At 44.8% G+C, this 21,019-nt stretch overlaps 1 protein-coding gene across 2 annotated transcripts in view; it reads right to left on the bottom strand.

The window, feature by feature from the left end:
• The window catches only part of RGS21 (regulator of G protein signaling 21), a 498,283-nt gene that overhangs the window by 418,552 nt on the left and 58,712 nt on the right, over positions 1 to 21,019 (bottom strand). The gene's annotated exons all lie outside the window — the stretch shown is intronic.

Below are 21,019 nucleotides of genomic sequence, written 5' to 3'. Positions count from 1 at the left end.
GTCAAGCGGAACGTGACCCGTCAACAGCTTCTCCTTCACATTCTCCCGCAACTGGGGGTGCGAGGAAAAGGCTACGAATTCCGAGCTCACCCGCTGGCGGTGATGCAGGGCAGTCTGGAGCGAGTGCTGACATCTGGTCCGGACTGAAGGACCTGCCAACTATTACTGACATGTCGTCTACTGTCACTGCATATGATTCTCTCACCATTGAAAGAATGGTGGAGGATTATATGAGTGACCGCATCCAAGTAGGCACGTCAGACAGTCCGTACGTATACTGGCAGGAAAAAGAGGCAATTTGGAGGCCCTTGCAGAAACTGGCTTTATTCTACCTAAGTTGCCCTCCCTCCAGTGTGTACTCCGAAAGAGTGTTTAGTGCCGCCGCTCACCTTGTCAGCAATCGGCGTACGAGGTTACTTCCAGAAAATGTGGAGAAGATGATGTTCATTAAAATGAATTATAATCAATTCCTCCGTGGAGACATTCACCAGCAGCAATTGCCTCCAGAAAGTACACGGGGACCTGAGATGGTGGATTCCAGTGGGGACGAATTAATAATCTGTGAGGAGGGGGATGTACACAGTGAAAGGGGTGATGAATCGGACGATGATGATGAGGTGGACATCTTGCCTCCGTAGAGCCAGTTTGTGCAAGGAGAGATTGATTGCTTCTTTTTTGGTGGGGGCCCAAACCAACCAGTCATTTCAGTCACAGTCGTGTGGCAGACCCTGTCGCTGAAATGATGGGTTCGTTAAAGTGTGCATGTCCTGTTTTTACAACATAAGGGTGGGTGGGAGGGCCCAAGGACAATTCCATCTTGCACCTCTTTTTTCTTTCATTTTTCTTTGCGTCATGTGCTGTTTGGGGAGTATTTTTTTGAAGGGCCATCCTGCGTGACACTGCAGTGCCACTCCTAGATGGGCCAGGTGTTTGTGTCGGCCACTTGTGTCGCTTAACTTAGTCACACAGCGACCTTGGTGTGCCTCTTTTTTTCTTTGCGTCATGTGCTGTTTGGGGAGTATTTTTTTGAAGGGCCATCCTGCGTGACACTGCAGTGCCACTCCTAGATGGGCCAGGTGTTTGTGTCGGCCACTTGGGTCGCTTATCTTAGTCACACAGCTACCTCATTGTGCCTCTTTTTTTCTTTGCATCATGTGCTGTTTGGGGAGTATTTTTTTGAAGGGCCATCCTGTCTGACACTGCAGTGCCACTCCTAGATGGGCCAGGTGTTTGTTTCGGCCACTTGGGTCGCTTATGTTAGTCACACAGCTACCTCATTGCACCTCTTTTTTTCTTTGCGTCATGTGCTGTTTGGGGAGTATTTTTTTGAAGGGCCATCCTGCGTGACACTGCAGTGCCACTCCTAGATGGGCCAGGTGTTTGTGTCGGCCACTTGGGTCGCTTATCTTAGTCACACAGCTACCTCATTGCGCCTCTTTTTTTCTTTGCGTCATGTGCTGTTTGGGGAGTATTTTTTTGAAGGGCCATCCTGTCTGACACTGCAGTGCCACTCCTAGATGGGCCAGGTGTTTGTGTCGGCCACTTGGGTTGCTTAGCTTAGTCACACAGCTTCCTCGGTGCAAATTTTAGGACTAAAAATAAGATTGTGAGGTGTGAGGTGTTCAGAATAGACTGGAAATGAGTGGAAATTATGGTTATTGAGGTTAATAATACTATGGGATCAAAATGACCCCCAAATTCTATGATTTAAACTGTTTTTTAGGGTTTTTTGAAAAAAACACCCGAATCCAAAACACACCCGAATCCGACAAAAAAATTTCGGTGAGGTTTTGCCAATACGCGTCCGAATCCAAAACACGGCCACGGAACCGAATCCAAAACCAAAACACAAAACCCGAAAAATGTCCGGTGCACATCACTAATTTTTACCTCACACTTAAGCTTTGGATAAAATATAACAATATTTTATTGAGGACACAAACAGGAATCTCAGATTCCTGTTTGTCTGTGTATATATATATATATATATATATATATATATATATATAGGTCGACATGACAAAAGGTCAGCATGAGTTGTTTTTTTTATATATTTTTTTTTTACTTTTTCATACTTTACGATCCACGTGGACTACAGTTGGGAACCATAACCTGTGCCGAGCACAACGAGGCACCTTGCCAGAAGTTTGCTTGCCATGCGAGGGGCGCAGTGTACTAATTGGGGTTCCCGGTCACTGTACTGAGAAAATGACACCAAAAAAAGTAAAAAAACTTATGTACATGTCGACCTAGAAACTATATCGACCTACTTACTGTTGACCAATAGTGGTCGACCTAAGTCTAATCTACCTAACATACCACACCCATTTTTATTAGAGATGTGCGCTGGCCCCCGTCATGGCTTTTCTCTTATGTCCTAGAGGATGCTGGGTTCCATTTTAGTACCATGGGGTATAGACGGTTCTGTAGGAGCCTTCAGCACTTTAAGACTTTTTAACAGTGTGAACTGGCTCCTCCTTCTATGCCCCTCCTCCAGACCTCAGTTTAGAAAATGTGCCCGGGAGAATGGATGCACACCAGTGGAGCTCTACAGAGTTCTGCTGGAAAAGACTTTGTTAGGTTTTTTAAACATGGAGAGTCCGTACCGTATCCAAAGATTTTTTTGGGGGAAAATAGACCTGAAGAGTTGAAGGGCGAAGCCACAATCTCCTGGTTAAGGTGAAAAGATGATACCACCTTAGGTAAATAACCAGGGCGAGTTAGAAAAACAGCCCGGTCACGGTGTAAATTCAGAAAGGGTAGGCGACAGTTCTGACACCCTCCTAGCAGAGGCAATAGCCAACAGAAATATGACCTTAAGCGTAAGGCATTTAAGGTCTACAGACTCAAGAGGTTCAAATGGAGACTCTTGCAGGGCATTTAAGACGACAGACAGATCCCGTGGAGCCTCAGGAGGGACATACGGAGGCTGAATTCTTAGAACACCCTGAGTGAAAGTGTGAACATCAGGAAGAGACGCAATTTTTCTCTGAAACCACATGTTTATAAGATAGGGTGGAGTGTTACACAGAGGGAGGGATAAGGTAGGGGAGAATGTTATACAGAAGAAGAGATAAGGTAGCGGAGCGTGTTACACAGGTGGAGAGATAAGGTAGGGGTGAGTGTTATACAGGAGAGAGAGAAGGTAGGATAGAGTGATATACAGGGGGAGAGATAAGATAGGGGGAGTGTTAAGGGGGGTACTCACGGAGCGATATTCTAAACAATCTGACTAGATTGCTTAGAATTTAAGCAGTATCGCTCCGTGTGTACCCCCTACAGCGATAGCAATGCGCAGCCCCGCTCATCGCTATCGCTGGTGCTAGTTGGCCGCTGGGTGAAATTAGTGCCCCCCTTCCCTGTCTCACCCCGCACGCTCAGCACACATCGCACTGTGCTGAGCGGTGGGAGAGATGTGTGTTGAGCGGTTCACTCAGCACACATCTCTCCCACATCGGCCCGTCTATATGGGCCTTTACACAGGGGGAGAGATAAGGTAGGGTATAGTGTTATACAGGAGAGAGATAAGGTAGGGGAGAGTGTTGTACAGGAGAGAGATAAGGTAGGGGAGAGTGTTATACAGGTGAGAGATAATATGGGCGAGTGTTATACAGGGGGAAAGATAAGAAAGATAAGAGAGGGGAGAGTGTTACATAGATGTATAGATGAGGGAGAGCGTTATACAGAGGATATCAGGAAGAGAGTGACAGACTACCGGTCACTTCTACTCCTTCAGAGTGAACCTTCTGTCTCTTCCTTCTGCCCGAGCTTTGCTCCGTCCCCTGACAGCCTGAGAGCTCAGCTCCCAGCAGCTAGGGCTGCCTCTGTGGGGGCCATTCGGAGTTGATCGCTCACTAGCAACTTTTTGCAGTGCTGCGATCAGATAGTCGCCGCCTATGGTGTAGTGTATTTTCGCTTTGCAAGTGTGCGAACGCTTTTGCAGCCGACGGCACAAAAAAGTTTGTTGCCGTTTCTGAGTAGCTCTGGACTCACTCAGCCACTGCAATCACTTTAGACATTTAGGTCCCGGAATTGACGTCAGACACCCACCCTGCAAACATTTGGACATGCCTGCGTTTTTCCAAACACTCCCAGAAAATGGTCAGTTGACACCCATAAATGCCCTCTTTCTGTCAATCATCTAGCGATCGGCTGTGCGAATGTATTGTTCGTAAAATCAATCGCCCAGCACTGATCCTCTTTGTACACGTATGACGCTCCTGCACATTGCGGTGCATACGTATGTGCAGTTTTGCTGAGTTTTAACCTGATAGCAGCGCTGCAAAAAGTTGCTAGCAAGCGATCAACTCGGAATGACCCCCTGTGTCTCCTCTCCTGCAGTGGGAGCAGCATCAGACAGCCGGACTCTCTCTGATGGTGATGGATAAAACAGGAAATAAACTACAGCTTCCAGTACCAGCAGCAAGGGCTGCTGGGAGCTGTAGTTTATTTCCAGTTTCTTCACTAGTACGGAACTGCAGTGCGGGGGGCTCCCCCTGGGTCCTGGCAGATTAATTCTTATTGAGTAGCCGTGCGGGTGGTGCTGCCAGATGGTGCACCTACAGTGCATATGTGCTGTGGTGAAGGCACCATTGGCACATACCTAGTTACAGCCCTGGACAGAGTATCAGCCCAAGGCGGGTTGACTACAGGGACAATATGTGGCTGCAATGGCACAGGAGGTCTCACAGGGGGCGTAAACTGCGTTGCAAGCATCGACAGCATATCTGAAAAAGCAGCCCAAGGTGGGTATTGATTTGATACGGGTGCTGCAAACTGACTGGAAGGTGCAGGGCATGCAGTACCTGAACCTTCAGCTGAAACCTTTTCCTCAGACAAATCCGTAGCACCAGCACTGCATGATGCAGGAGCGTCTGCGGATTTCCCACCCTGTATAGCAGACATTATTGGGAATGTAACCTTAGGGCTCAGCAGTACAATATAGCCAGACAAACACAATACCTGCAAAAAAAAAACCTGTGTTATGTGATAGCAAATGCAAAGCACAAAACCAAGGATTAAGCGGTGTGCGGTGACTGAAACACACAGTGAAAAATACAAAACAGTATATCCTGAGGAACACTATATTTGAAATGAGACCCTGATGCACTTAGCCCCCCCAGGTGCAGAATATAGTGATAGCAATACGTGTGATACACAGAATAGAATCCACACAGCAGTTATAGGCACACAGTCACAGGTATATTATAATGCAGAAATTATTACATATAAACAATAAGACTGCACTGGACTAGTAAATCTACATATAGATATGTATGTATACAGATATAACAATAAACAGTAAACACTGGATGTATATCACAGGATACTTGTACTAAATATTCATAAAGGAGTACACTTGTTCTTAACTAAGACTGTCTAAATTTACATGTAGAATACTTAAGTGTCTGTAAATACACAGTGCTGACAAGACAGGTGGTTTTACAGAGGAGACAGTGCCCAGCAGTCCCGGAGATCAGCCCAGCTATGTAATGGCGCCAAAATCTCTTCAGGGAATGAGGGAGAGAGAGAGAGATGCAGCTACAGGGTGGAAACACCAGTAGTAGATGGCGCCCAGAGCTGGGGGAGGGGCTACAGGTCAGCGTCTTATCCCCTCTGCTGGACTTCACCATCGGGTACTATGGATCCTATATTAAATGGATTTTAGTAAATCCGACCTGTGCTCCCTGCCCTGGTGGATATAATGGGGTCCCTGCATGTCCACAGTGTCCATGCCAGTGGCGAGACCCATCTCCTGGGACCGTGACCGGACCGCGATTTACCAGCGGGTCCCACGTGATCCAGGAGAGCGGTGCAGTGCATCCTGGGAACAGTCAAAGCTTTAGCCTGTTGGTGCCTCGGATCAAGATCCAACTCTACACCCCCGATGTTATTCCCTGTGGAATAACAGTGTACCCCGCTGCAGAAATGTTACTTTTATTTGTTATTATTAAAATAGAAAGAGTAAATACGTATAATTGTAATTCATTGTAAAGAGTAGCATTTTAATAAACTATCAAATTGTTCGTCGTCTACACAAGATGATAGCAAGAATCCCAGTACTTCACAAGAAGAATTAGAACACAAGGTCATGCACTGAAACTGGAGGGAGGTAGGGTCAGAGGAAATTTGAGGAAAAATTACATCACAGAAAGGGTAATGGACAAGTGGAATAGCCTCCCATCAGCGGGAGAGAGGCAAAGACAATAGAACAATTTAAACATGCATGGGGTAGATATAAGGATATCAGATTCCTTACAAAGAAATAAGGATCAAATAAGATTTGAGGTACAGTAAAAATATGGTAAAAAAAGGGAGCAGAGTAGATGGGCACAGTGGTTCTTATCTGCCGTTAAATTCTTTGTTTCTATTGCTCCAAAAATCAAATCAATATTTGGTGTGGCAACCCTTTGCCTTCAAAACAGCATTAATTCTTCTAGGTACATTTGCACACAGTTTTTGTAGGAACTCGGCAGAGAGGTTGTTCCAGATATCTTGGAGAAAAACAAGGATAACCCAGGTAGCGCTTTATAATACATACATGAGAAAATATATGGAAAATATAATATTATAGTATAGTATACAGGCAGGACCTTATCCATCATGCAATACCATCAGGGAGACGTCTGATTGGCTTCAAATTTATTCAGTAGCAAGACAACAACCCATGACATACCGCCAATGTCATTAAGAATGATCTTCAGCGTAAAGAACAAGAAGAAGTCCTGGTCTCAACATCATCGAATCTGTCTGGGATTACATGAAGAGACAGATCCTGGTCTAAACATCATTGATTCTGTCTGGCATATCTATACATCAGTTTCTGGCAAGTAGTGCATATCGGGATATCGTTGATGACTGTTAGAGACAGAATGATTTGAGCAAGCCTACATCCACAGAAGATCTGTGGTATGGGGTGGTTATCTATATGCCGACTGACGGGATCCCGGCGCACAGTATACCGGCGCCGGGATCCCGACAGCCGGCATACCGACACTTATTCTTCCTCGTTGGGGTCCAGTGCCCGTAGCGTGGCGAGCGCAGCGAGCCCGCAAGGGGCTCATTTGCACTCGCCACACTGTCGGTAAGCCGGCGGTCGGGCTCCCAGCGCCGGCATGCTGGTCGCCGGGAGCCCGACCGCCGGCATATCGTAGTGAACCCGTGGTATGTTCTCCAGGAAATTTGGAACAACCTCGCCATCTAGTTCCTTCAAAAACAAGTGTGCAAGTGTATCTATATTTGGTGTGACCACCCTTTAACTTAAAAACAGCATAAATCCTTTTGAATTGGTGCAGTTTTGAAGGCAAAGGGTGGTCACACCAAATATTGATGTGATTTAGATTTCTCTTCTGTTAATTCCCTTTGCATTTTGTTAAATGTAAAAAATAAGCTATTAACAATTCTATTTTTGAAAGCATTCTTATTTTGCAGCATTTTTTTCATGCTAGCCTAAAACTTTTGCACAGTACTGTATGTATGTATGTATATATATATATATATATATATATATATATATATATATATATAAAATAAGAATAATAGCAATCACAACTGGTCACTTATGCCAATAAGATTCCATCCAGTTTGAAGCTTAATACAATAAATAACTTAGTGTGTCAAGCTAAAAAAAAAAAAGTCATGCAAAGATATCTTATAAGAGGTGGATTAAATTGCTTTTGCAACAACTTCATATCCCATTGGAAGCTTAGAAATCTTACCAGATTACTTGGGTGTGTTTCATAGGGTCGACCATACTAAGGTTGACAGTGTCTAGATCAACCACTATTGGTCGACAGTGACTAAGTCGGCACACAAAACAGGTCGACACAAACATTGTCGACATGACAAAAAGTCGACGTTTTTTTTTTTTTTTTTTTTTTCGCTTTCTGTGTAGAGTGACCGGGAACCCCAATTAATGCACCGTGCCCCTTGCATGGTTGCTTCATTCACCATGCTTCAGGCAAGGTGCCTCGCTCCGCTCCCACTGCACCCGTTACTGTTCCCAATTGTAGGCCACGTGGATCGTAAAGTTTGAAAAAGTTTAAATAATAGAACAATTACATAATTTAAAAACATTTTAAAAAACTCATGTCAACCTTTTGTCATGTCGCCTAGCACATGTTGACCTAGTGACCATGTCGACCTAGAAACCCTGTCGACATAATGCATGTCGACCAATAGTGACCTAATGATCGACCTAGAGACCAGATACCCTTGCAAAGTATTGTCAAAACCCTTTAGTTCATACCTATATCAGAGTCTCTATACAGTGTGTTTCCCCAGGTACGCTATACAGTGTGGGTTCATATAAACAGTCCTCTGTAACAGTCATCAACGATATTCCGATATGCACTACTTGCCAGAAACTGATGTATAGATATGCCGGAGCACAGATCTTACTGAGCTCCACTTCAGGAGCTTAGGAATCCTCCCAGCTGACAGATGTATTAAGCATGCGGATGCAGACCTGCTTCACTTTCTCAATCAGGCAGCTGGTTAGCACTTCCTTCTCATGGGTCCTTAGTGCGCAGCTTCCAAGGCTAGGGCCCTCATTCCGAGATGATCGTAGCTACGATCATTCACACTGACATGCGGGTGGATGCCCAGCACAGGGCTAGTCCGCCCCGCATGTCAGTGCCGCCCCCCCCCCCCCCGCAGAAGTGCAAAGGCATCGCACAGCGGTGATGCCTTTGCACTTTAAGAGTAGCTCCCGACCAGCCCAGCTTTAGCATGCTGGCCGGGAGCAACTCGTCGCTGCGTATGACATCACGCAGTTGCTGCGGGCCGCTCCCTGCACTGTCCGGCCACGCCTGCATTGGCCGGACCACGCCCACGAAATGGCGGCCAAACGCCATTATTCCACCACTCCCGCCCAGCGACCGACTCTGACTGTCAATCAGGCAGAGGTGATCGCAGCCCAGCTACAGCCTTCGGTCGTCTGGCATGTGCCGGTGCATACGCAGTGGGTACCAGTTCGCTCGGCTGCGATAAAAAGCAGCAAGCGAACAAGTCAGAATGACCCCCTAAGTACAGCGGACTAATCTCTAGTATGTTTTGCTCCTTTAGATGGAAGCTTTAATAAGGCAAGGGAGAGGCACATGCTGGTATCATCTCTATAAAGGAAAGAGATGTGCACCGGACCATTTTTTATGGTTTTGGTTCTAATTCATCATCTAGTTTTGGTTTTGAATATGGGTTTGGATTTCGGCCGTGACTAGTTTGGTTTAGTTTTTGGGATTTTTTTTTAAAAATTGTCAGAAAAGCTAAAATCATATAATTTTGTTCCTAGAGTGTTATTAACCTCAATAACCTTAATTTCATAATATTGTTTTCATCCGCTTTAGGCCAAAGGCTGCAGTGAGCTGGCTGGTTTCTAAGACACAGAGCAGCAGCACAAACACACAGCAGTTTATAGCACATCTCAGAAACTGCCACACAGCAGTGGCAGAAATGAAAAGTGGCGCTTGACTGGTGGCAGCAGCTGCAGCGCTAGTATTTGGTTACTCTAAACTGATCATTGTCGATTTTTCAATTTGCAGATCGCTGCGTGAAGTCACAGGGCTTATAAATGCACGTGAAATAAGCGCATTATGGTAAAATGCACCAAACAATACAAACAATAGTATATATATATATATATATATATATATATATATTTAATTTATTTAACTTGCAGCTTTGTTCAAACTGCGTGGAGTCAAAGGGCTTATATATGCACGGGAACTAAGTGCACTAGTATAAACCACACCAAACAGTACAACCAATAGAAGAATATTTGACAGTGAGACACACAATACACAATGTAGTGCAGCTTGTGAACAGCCACTTTAGCATAGCCAATTTACAGTATAGTACAGCACCATACAGCATTATGCCCCCTATACACTGACTATATGCAGAGCACAGTCACTTGTAAATCTGGAGTCTGGACAATGGGGGTAATTCCAAGTTGATCGCAGCAGGATTTTTGTTAGCAATTGGGCAAAACCATGGCCCTCATTCCGAGTTGTTCGCTCGCAAGCTGCTTTTAGCAGCTTTACACACGCTAAGCCGCCGCCTACTGGGAGTGAATCTTAGCTTCTTAAAATTGCGAACGAAAGATTCGCGATATTGCGAAAAGACATCTCTGTGCAGTTTCTGAGTAGCTCGAGACTTACTCTGCCAGTGCGATCAGTTCAGTGCTTGTCGTTCCTGGTTTGACGTCACAAACACACCCAGCGTTCGTCCAGACACTCCTTCGTTTCTCCAGCCACTCCCGCGTTTTTCCAGAAACGGTAGCGTTTTTTCCCACACGCCCATAAAACGGACTGTTTCCGCCCAGAAACACCCACTTCCTGTCAATCACATGTCAAAGTCAGAAAAATATCACTATGCACACTGCCATATTTGCACCTCATGCGTGTCCTCGCTGCGCGTGCATGTGCTCTCCCGTGCGTGCGCATACTCGCTGTTGCGTGCACCCGCAGGCGCACGGTATGCGCATTTACGGTAGAGTTTGTATGCGTCTAGCGTGCGACTCAATCGTTACATATTTTAACCATATAATGTATTTTGTAGATCATGGTCTCTTTGATAGAATCTGAAAGTTTAGTTAATGTAGCATGTTCATGGACAAAGAGATCCCTCTTTGTTTGATACGAAGGGTCAGACAAGGGTTATACAGTGGTGTTTAGTATCCATCGGAAGAGTATTTAATTAGCAATATTCCGGTGTTGGTTTGAAGTGGATAACTCGCTCGTGCGAATAGTTATGGACATAAGAAGTTTATGGACTTTTACTATATTTGCACTTTATTATCCATGCGGCGGGAAACCTAGTTTCCCACCCACCTGAGCAGTTAGGAATAGTCACAGCCCACCTGTATGAATCAACCTATGACCTTTTGTTATAATGCGAAGAGGAATTCCTGTGTCCAATGAACAATAAGAATATAGGGACCATTGTACTGTATTGTGTGTAGTGTATAAAAGGACAAGCCGATCTGGGCCAGCTCTCTATTCTCTTCAACGGTTCTCACCACTGATAATCGGGAGCTGGATATCCAGAGGCGCATGCGATTGTTTCCCTTGAGCGTAAGTTTCTCCGCAACCATATTGCCTTTATTGTTATTGTGAGCCATATCTCTCTCTCTCTCTCTTTCTCTCTCTCTCTCTTTCTCTTAAGTATTATTGTACTGCTATTGTATTTCATGTGTAGTTATCTGGTTAGGTGGTCAATGTTATTTTGGTAGTGTATGACTTGTATTGTATTATTCTTTTGCAAATAGAACGTTCATATAAGGTGTTAGAACCTAATACCGGTATCTGTGTATTTATTATATTTCTAAGTATTCTCAGAGCGTCGGAGACGCTCGTACAGCTTCCAAGTTAACAAGGTTACATTGTGTTACATTTACACCCTACCACTGCACCAAGGTTTATTGCATAAAAACATTGCTTATGGTATAGTTATAAAGGTTTAACATTGTGAGCGTCTGCGCCGCTCGTGATCTCCTCGTGGTCTCGAGCGTCCGCTACGCTGATAGCGTAGCATTACGGTAGTCGCTTACCTATAGTGTGCCCGATACCAACAGCGTATTCTCGCGAGCGTTTGTGTCGCTCGAGCGGCTCGCTCCCGATACAGCGTCCGCTACGCTAAGAGCGTACCCTTACGGTACCTCGTGCGCCAATTGCATACTGTGTCTCTTAACCTCTTTATAGCGTGTTATATAGGATAAATATTTGGCTTTATCAATTGGCGGTTCGTCCGTCCTTCACATATCTGCACTAGGTAATTTCAGCAGACATTATCCATCAGCAAAGGGCGGGAGGTCATATTCCTCGTCGTGCTGACCGGATAAGCGTCTGCTTCGCTTAGTAAAGGGTGCTGAAGGAATCCGGAACCGGAGGTAAGAACAATACGCTAGTGTCTTTTAAAACTGTTTATTTCTGTCTTGCGTACGCACGCACGCATATATCTGCATTTCTTTTCATTCGTATATTTTCATATCACTCTCCTGTTTGCCATTTCACAATTGATAACGTACTAAGAAAGATTTGTTGCTATTAGTAGTTAAAGAGTAAAAGTAATACATTTAAGGGGTAATTTGTAAAGCACGCACACAGCTTTGCCTAAGATATAAGGAGAGATCTGTGTGGTGCTTGGTAGATGATCGAGGATCACCTACATTGATAAACGTGTTAATTGTGTTACGGTGGATATCTGCCTTGCGTACACGTGTCTCTAACAAAAGGCTGAGACTCGCGTACGCAACCCAAAGGCCGACGCACGCAGCGTATATTACGCAACGGAGTGTCCGGGTACGCCCACGTAACTCAAATCACACGATAGTATTATTTTAACAGGCGAAAAGGTGGCAACGCGATAAATAGCGCAAGTCAATTTTAGTGTCCGAAATTTAAACTAATAGATCCTTCTCTAAATTTACGACTCATCTGGTCTAAAGGAAAGAAATTTCTGCGCAGAAATAGAAACAAAAGTAAAGTGTACATGTGGTGAGTGAGTGTTTGCATATATATGTTTTTACAATTTTTGGGTTGAACCACAAGAAGTCGAGTTCTCGTGAGGTACATACATGTAAGTGACGTGCATGGTGGCTAGGGAGGCATCCCTTGTTAAACATAAAAAAAAAGAGCATTAGAGTATAGCAGACCAGAAGGTCTACTGTAGAACAGACCAGGAGGTCATACAGACCAGGAGGTCTAGGTACAGCAGACTAAGAAGTCTGCTATAGATAAAAAAAGAGCACAACCCAGGGGGTTGGTGCAAAACCCATATAGGCCATTGAAGCTCAGGCTGAAGGAATTCGCAGCCATAATTTTCGATTCCACTGGTCGCTCCGCACATAAGATTAGTTGCTTATGTGCTGAATGATTGTACCGCACGTAATTGTGTGCATTAGTTAGTAATCTGACCTAGTGCCATTTGCGTACGAAAGGGGTCATAAACGCTATTTGTACATTTTAACGTGATTTGTGTAATTTTTTTATTTTAAGGGAGGTTCGCTGGTCACTCAGGAACTATCCAGCAACCAATAGTTACTGTAAAGAGTAAGTGCTCTTCGGATCACCCTCGCATGTTCCAGTAAATAGCGGTTCAGGTCGCAGGGGCCCTGGGTCGAGTACGCCAGCGCTAAGGCAGTGTGTGGGCGTATTGGTCGGCGTGGGCGAGTGAGTGGGGTACTCGGTAAACCGCCACCGTCGGCCTATCTCGAACATCTTGGTTTTTGTAAGGGTTCGCTGAAGACCCTGATTACAGTCAGAGGTAGTGAAAGCAACACCTGCAAGTTATGGGGGCCAGTTGTTCAGGTAGGGGGCGATCAACCTCGGTTCGGGTTGATTCAGTAAACCGACCAATCGGGTCGGCAAGGTATGTAATGTGTGAAAAATATGGTTCTCACACAGAGGTTTTATGTGATGAATGGGAAAGAATGACTCTACATGACGGGGAGAAGTTCCCAAGAGTAGGCAGCTTTAGCCCAGATGTGTTACTAAATCTAAGGAGAAGGATATGTCTCATTAAATCAACAAAAAGACGGATCAAACACTATGATTATTTACAGTTATGGCAACAGGAGGGTGAAATACAGAGAGGATTGGCTCAGGCGGCGGGATCTAACCCTATCAGGAAACTGATAGCTACGGCACCACCGCCGCCTTACATAACGGGAGAGAAGTTGGTTGCGGAGAATGACACACTAGTGTGTAATAAACTGGCACTTAGTAACTGTATAAATGATAAGGATAATGTAACTAAAACAATCAATGCAAATATTAACCCGTGCAAGTTGTACCCTGTTTTAAACTTTCCCCAGGAGTGTGATCAAGAGGACGAATCAACAACAATATCGGCGCTCTCTCTAGCAGCCACCATATCAGAAACAGCAGTAGGCACGTCCCAACCCCCGAGATTAGTATCAAAAGCCCCTAGCGGAGGGACAGGTGAGGTCGTATCAATGGGTAAGTACGGCACCATACACTATGCTGAAACCATATCACCACAGGCTGTAGAATCTATTCAGAATGATGTAAGTAGACTTAATCCCGTTAGGGTAATAGCAGTGCCAAATGGGAAAACGTACACTTCAGGAGTCACTCCTGTCAGAAACATTGCCATGCACTGTCCATTTTCCCGAATGGAATTAAGAGCAATAGTGTCTGAATTCCCTGACCCTAGAAAAGATCTAGTTGCTAGCCAGAAATACATTAGAGACCTAGGGAACACGGTAGAGCCCAATAACAAAGACTGGCAGATATTGCTGAGGGCATGTTTACCCTCCAATGTCGACTCAGCACAATTCTTAGCTGACTGTAAATTAGATGAGGATGTACCCCTTACGGATGTGTATAACCAAGACATTGTAAAGAGAATAAATTTACAGTTAAAAAAGTATTTCCCAGCTGTTGTCAAATGGAACAAGATTTTCTCCATTAAACAAAAGGAGTCAGAAACAGCTGCTGACTATTTTCACAGGGCATTACAGGAAATGGCTAAATACACAGGCATAGAAGACATCAAGACAAATGTAAATCATAGAGAAGTAGCAGTATCTGTGTTAATGGATGGATTAAAGGAGGTATTGAAGGCTAGGGTACAGACCACGCAACCGTGTTGGCGAGGTCTGTCGGTGGCTACTTTAAGAGAGGCCGCCCTTGATCACGATCGAAATATCACCAGACACAGGGAGTCACAAAGTGATAAATTAATGACCGTAAGTATACAGGCCCTGACTACAAGGCAACCTTTGTATAAATCTCCAAACCCTGTGGGTAAGTCAAATGTGGTAACTTGTTATTCATGTCATAGAGAGGGACATTTTGCACGAGACTGTAGAGTGAAAAACACACAAAAATCATACCAACCCCCTAGACAACGACATGACACACGAAATTGGGATCAGGGACCGCAGAGACGGAGTCATGAGCCACATGCAGGGGAAACAAAAAGGTATCCCCCAAAAAGAGACTGGCAAGTCTCTGGTAGTTCCCATTTACCCCCTTCTCAAGTAGTTGCTGCCAGCGCGATTCAGGGAGGTCACCATACCCAATAGGGGTGTGGCCATACCTGTAATCTGCAGCCAGTGAAATTGATTGCAAGCCTTGGAAGTGAACCCGAGGTCACAATTGATGTAGCTGGTAAATCATTAAACTTCCTTGTAGATACGGGGGCGGCCAAATCAGTGATAAATTCGACAGTGGGCATGAGAACCACTGGTAAGACAATTCCAGCCATGGGAGTAACGGGAGTAGTCCAGCACTACCCTGTTAGCAAACCAGCAGAGATTACAATAGGGCCTTTGCATACCAAGCATTCCTTTTTGCTGGCGGCATCGGCACCGACTAATCTCCTGGGAAGAGATTTATTGTGTAAAATGGGGTGTGTCATTTATTGCACTCCTGAAGGTGTATTCTTAGACATACCTGAGAATAACGCTCAGGAAGTGCGAGACATGTTAGACTCCCCATCAAAATTAATGACACATACTGTTATGATAAATAGGAATCCATCCCAGGTAGAAGAAATGACATCCCAAATACCAGAGTCACTGTGGACTAAAGATGGACAAGACACTGGATTAATGGAAAACGTAGCTCCAGTAGTTGTGCAAGTAAAAGATGGTAGGATAGCTCCAAAAATCCCACAATACCCTCTGAAGCCAGAGGTGGAGTTAGGAGTTTACCCAGTAATAGAGCGCTTGCTACAGCAGGGCATTCTGGTAAGAACGTCCAGCACGGCCAATAGTCCCATCTTCCCTGTGAAAAAGAGTGGGGGGAGGGGTTACAGGCTAGTGCAGGATCTAAGGGGGATTAACAAAATAGTTGAGAGTCAGTTCCCCGTAGTGCCAAATCCAGCTGTCATCCTTATGCAGATCCCTCCCACTGCGAAATTTTTCACTGTTATTGACCTCTGCTCCGCCTTCTTTTCGGTACCCCTGCATCCTGACAGCCAATATTTGTTTGCATTTACATACAGAGGAGTTCAATACACATGGACTCGATTACCGCAAGGTTTCATAGACAGTCCAAGTATATTTTCACAGGCTTTGCATGATTGTTTACAGTCTTTCCAACCAGAGAGTGGATCAATATTGATACAGTATGTGGACGATTTACTACTGTGTTCAGATTCACTGGAAGCGTCCCTGAAGGATACGAAACAGCTCCTGTTTCATCTTTCAGACACAGGACACAAGGTTTCCAAAGACAAACTACAATTATGCCAGCCTAAAGTAAAATATCTGGGACACTGTCTAACACAAGGACTGAGACACCTGACCGCTGATAGAATTCAAGCAATTAGAGACATGACACTGCCACAGACCCAGCAACAGATCAGAACGTTTTTAGGAATGTGTGGGTATTGCCGTAACTGGATCCCAGGTTTTTCCATTCTAGCATTACCTTTGCAGGAGATGGTCTCATCAAACAAACCTGATCGGATTTCGCATACAGACGAATCCGAGATGGCATTTGAGAGACTTAAACAGTGCCTAACGCAGGCACCAGCATTAGGTATGCCAGACTATGGGAAACCCTTTGAGCTATACGGAACAGAAAGTGCTGGTTGTGCAGCAGGCGTCCTAACCCAAAAGCACGGTGACGCCAGCAGGCCGGTAGCATACTACAGCGCTCAGCTAGATACGGTAGCGCGATCCCTCCCCACATGCTTGCGAAGTGTCGCTGCGATAGCATTGCTAGTTACAAAAAGCGAAGATGTAGTGCTAGGACACAACCTCACAATTCATACGCCACATGCAGTGTCAGCCTTGTTGAATTCTGCCCAAACCCGGCACGTCTCATCAGCGCGGTTTACAAGATGGGAATTGGCATTAATGGCCCCCGTAAACATCACCATAAGGAGATGCAGTGCATTAAATCCTGCAACATATCTCCCAGGTGTGCCTGGACAGGCACAAAGGGTGGAGGATGAGAGTGATGGGGAAGGAGGATTTAATACAAGGGATGACACACATGATTGTATGGAATATTTGACCCAAAATTTCACGGCAAGGCCTGACATCAGTGACAACCCACTGGAAGATGTAGATTTTACTTTCTACACTGACGGTAGTTGTCACAGACAGTCGGACTTGGGAGACTTGTGTACTGGATACGCAGTCGTAGATGACCAAGGCACCATAGAAGCAGAACCGCTAGGCCCACCTCACTCAGCCCAGGTTGCTGAACTGGTTGCCCTAACCAGAGCATGTGAATTGGCTAAGGGAAAGTCAGCCAATATCTACACCGATTCTAGATACGCCTTCGGGGTAGTCCATGATTTCGGAGCCCTATGGCGCCTCAGAAATTTCATGACGGCAGCTGGTACACCGGTAGCGCATGCAGCTCACATCAAAAGGCTTCTAACAGCGATACAGGAACCCGACAGAGTGGCTGTTATCAAGTGTAAAGCACATACATATAGCCAGGACCCAGTATCACTTGGTAACAGCAGAGCAGACAAAGCTGCTAAGTTAGCAGCCGGTACCCCCAGACAGACAAACATCACACAATTGATGGTATTTAATACCATCAACACACAGAAGTTGTGTGAGATGCAAAATTTGTGTTCCACACAGGAAAAGGCAGTCTGGAAGGCAAAAGGATATGGCCAGGAGTCCTCAGGACTCTGGACAGATGGACAGGGTAAACCAGTGGCACCCAGAGCATACCTTCCATGTTTAGCTGAAGCAGCACATGGGCTGACTCATCTGGGCAAGGAGGGAATGTGCAAGTTGGTAAGAGCATATTGGTGCGCCCCAGGATTCTCATCCCATGCAGGTAAGAGAGCAATGTCATGCCTTACCTGCTTGAGGAAGAACATCGGAAAGGCAATACCAACAGAACCATCCCATATCCCACCTGCAGGCGGCCCTTTTCAGGTAATACAGATTGATTTTATACAATTACCCCCTTGTCGAAATTTGAAATATGTACTTGTTTGTATAGATGTGTTTTCAAATTGGGTCGAAGCATTTCCTGCGGCCACAAATACCGCTATGTTTACTGCTAAGAAAATTGTGCAGGATTTTGTGTGTAGATACGGTATCCCTAGAATAATTGAAAGTGATAGGGGTACCCATTTTACAGGTGATGTCTTTCAAGGAATGTGTAAGTTGATGGGAATTGATAGTAAGCTGCACACTCCATACCGCCCCCAGGCGAGTGCGAAGGTGGAAAGAGTGAACAGCACTATTAAAAATAAATTGAGCAAAGTTATGGCAGAAACTGGATTAACATGGCCAGAAGCTTTACCCATTGTACTATACAGCATCAGAACCACTCCCAGGTCCCCTCTTAATCTGTCCCCCTTTGAAATCTTGTTTGGTCGACAACCGCATGTTATGATTAACCCTAAGGATGATTTGAAGTGTAACAATGAAGTGACTGTAAAATACCTGGTTAACATGAGTAAACAGCTAAGGAATCAAAATGACAATCTGAAGTTAGTGATTCCTGATTTGCCAGATAGTAATTGTCATGACATTGAACCTGGGGATTATGTAATGATACGGAATTTTCTACGCTCAGGTTGCCTTATTGACAGATGGGAAGGACCATACCAAGTCTTATTGATTAGCACGACAGCGTTGAAGGTTGCCGAGAGAGAGACTTGGGTCCATTCGTCCCATTGTAAGAAGGTTGCTGATCCAGAGAGGTCCTGTGATAAAGAACAGATGGTAGAGAAAGTTGTATCACTGGAGTGTCTGTTTCAGGAGAACTAAGACGGCACCTGAGCATTGAAAATAATAAGATCGGAGGCAGTTGTCGATCCCCTGTTCCCTTTTATTGTTTTTCTCCACTTCCCATCCCATCTCCCTCAATTGTTTCTTTCCCCCTTCTCATTTTTTTTCCATTTCCTCCTCTAAGATGGACTTGCCCCAAGAGACTGTGATTCGGATTTTCCTGTTGACCATGATGTTGACCAGAGCAGTCTGTTCCGGCGAGAGTACCATGGAGGTCGAGAGAGGTTCTGGAATGGGTTCTGATGACAGAGATGGAGGCGTAGTTGTCCAAGAACAACATAATCAACAAGCAAAGGCGAGTATCAGAAAACGATCTGGTAGCATTGACAACAGAAGAAATTGTGAAGGATTGTTAGCTGAAGAGAACTGTATCTGTAGGCATTGTGACAATATAATTGAGGATGGATGCATCAAGAGATGCCAATCCAGTTTTAATATCCATATGGACAGGCATCCATTGAGTGACTATCACTCCTTAGTGGGTAAAGTACTAAATCAGACAGACTGTTGGGTATGCTCTCAAGTACCTCAAGGGCATAGCAAATCAGGGCTAGTACCATTTCCTTTAACGATAGGGGAGGTACTTGAGTTAAGTGGTGGGAGGCCGGTGGACAAGAGGTTTAGTATCTCTAGTCCTCCTAGTTTAAAGCTCCACCAATACCATGTGGATAGGTCTTTAGTGTGCTATAACATTTCCAGTCCCCGAAAGCCTGGAAACTGGGAAGTGTCATGGAATAACAAGACCATGACATTCTCACATAGAGCAGACGAATTGCCAACAGATACAGAACTTATACGCCACATAGCCGGTAGTGGAAAATCTTTCCGATATAGGTATACCCTAGGAAGTAAGACCATGAAAGTGGGAGAGGTATCACCAGGATACTGTGCACATATCGTACAAACCGATACGTGTATTAAACAGATGGGAGAATTAGGGCTAGGAAATTTCATATGGAAAATGTGTAATATGGTTATGTCCTACTCCGTCCCATATGTTCTCCCCGATGATACATATTTCATATGTGGGAGGAAGGCGTATAAGTGGCTTGCCCCAAACTCAGAAGGATTGTGTTATATTGGAAAAGTACTGCCTGAGGTAATGACTGTACAGCATACAAAAATGAAAGATATTCACTGTGTTGCCCAAGCTCCTTATACTCACACTCATTACGAGCACATCGTTAAACGGCACCTGATAGAGAGAACAGAGCATCCGGCCTCTGACCTGATCAGTGAATCCACCGGGATTCAATTCCTAATCGCGTTAGATATCACTCGCACCGCCAGAGGAGTGATAAATTATAAATATATATCTGCGCTTGCAAATTTATTAGACAATATCACTGAAATGTATGATGACACATTCAGGTATACTGGAAGGGAGCTCCAAGCTTATAAAACAGAACTGGTTCAGCATAGGATGATTCTCAATTATCTCACAGCTGTGACAGGTGGGTAATGTGTCACCCTAGCAACGCAGTATTACGAATAGCACCGAGGACCCGGTCGAGGTCATAGACCAAAAGATGGACGACATTCTCCAATTAAAGTGGGAATTTCGCAGGAGACATAATCTCACCCTTGCTGCTGTGGGTAATGAGCTGACCGGTTGGGTGTCATGGTTGAACCCGCGAAATTGGTTCTCTGGTTTAGGAGAATGGGCTCAAGGAGTCATAATGGATGTAGGGAAGTTTCTTCTATGTATCCTGGGTGTTGTCATATCGATCGGCTTGATATTTAGATGCGTTCAGGCTTTAACGAAGTGTAAACGGAGTACTAAAGTGATGAGTCTAAGGAGTGAGGACATTATAATTCCAATGGATGTGATTTATGACCCAACGATAGAGACACTGTTGTGATGAAAATGCGATTCTACGGTCCGTTTCTTTCACCCGTTTCTCCTTTGTTTTTCTCCAAGGTAAAAAGACCCACTTGAAAGAAGAAGTTTGACAACCTTGTACACAGACAAACAGATGGACTATGCCATAGACCCCCAGTTTCCCTAGAAATTTAAATTTACGCTAGCCCAACTTTTTTGTAAGTCTATGGACATTGACAAGGCTTTTTGCATACCGTTAATAGCAGAAGCCCAAAGAAGACTTCAGACAAGACTTCAGACAAGACTTCAGACAAGACTTAAACCAACAAATGCAAATTAACCTCACATAGAATACCACTGCATTTACCATAATTGTTTCTTATCTTCATCTCTACAACCTTCAGGTAATGACACACATAGTCGATAGGGAATACAGGCACAGATATCAGCACTCA

This window comes from Pseudophryne corroboree, chromosome 9 (genome assembly GCF_028390025.1).
Source record: "Pseudophryne corroboree isolate aPseCor3 chromosome 9, aPseCor3.hap2, whole genome shotgun sequence".
Classification (NCBI taxonomy): domain Eukaryota; kingdom Metazoa; phylum Chordata; class Amphibia; order Anura; family Myobatrachidae; genus Pseudophryne; species Pseudophryne corroboree.
This window is presented reverse-complemented; position numbering and strand designations above follow the sequence as displayed.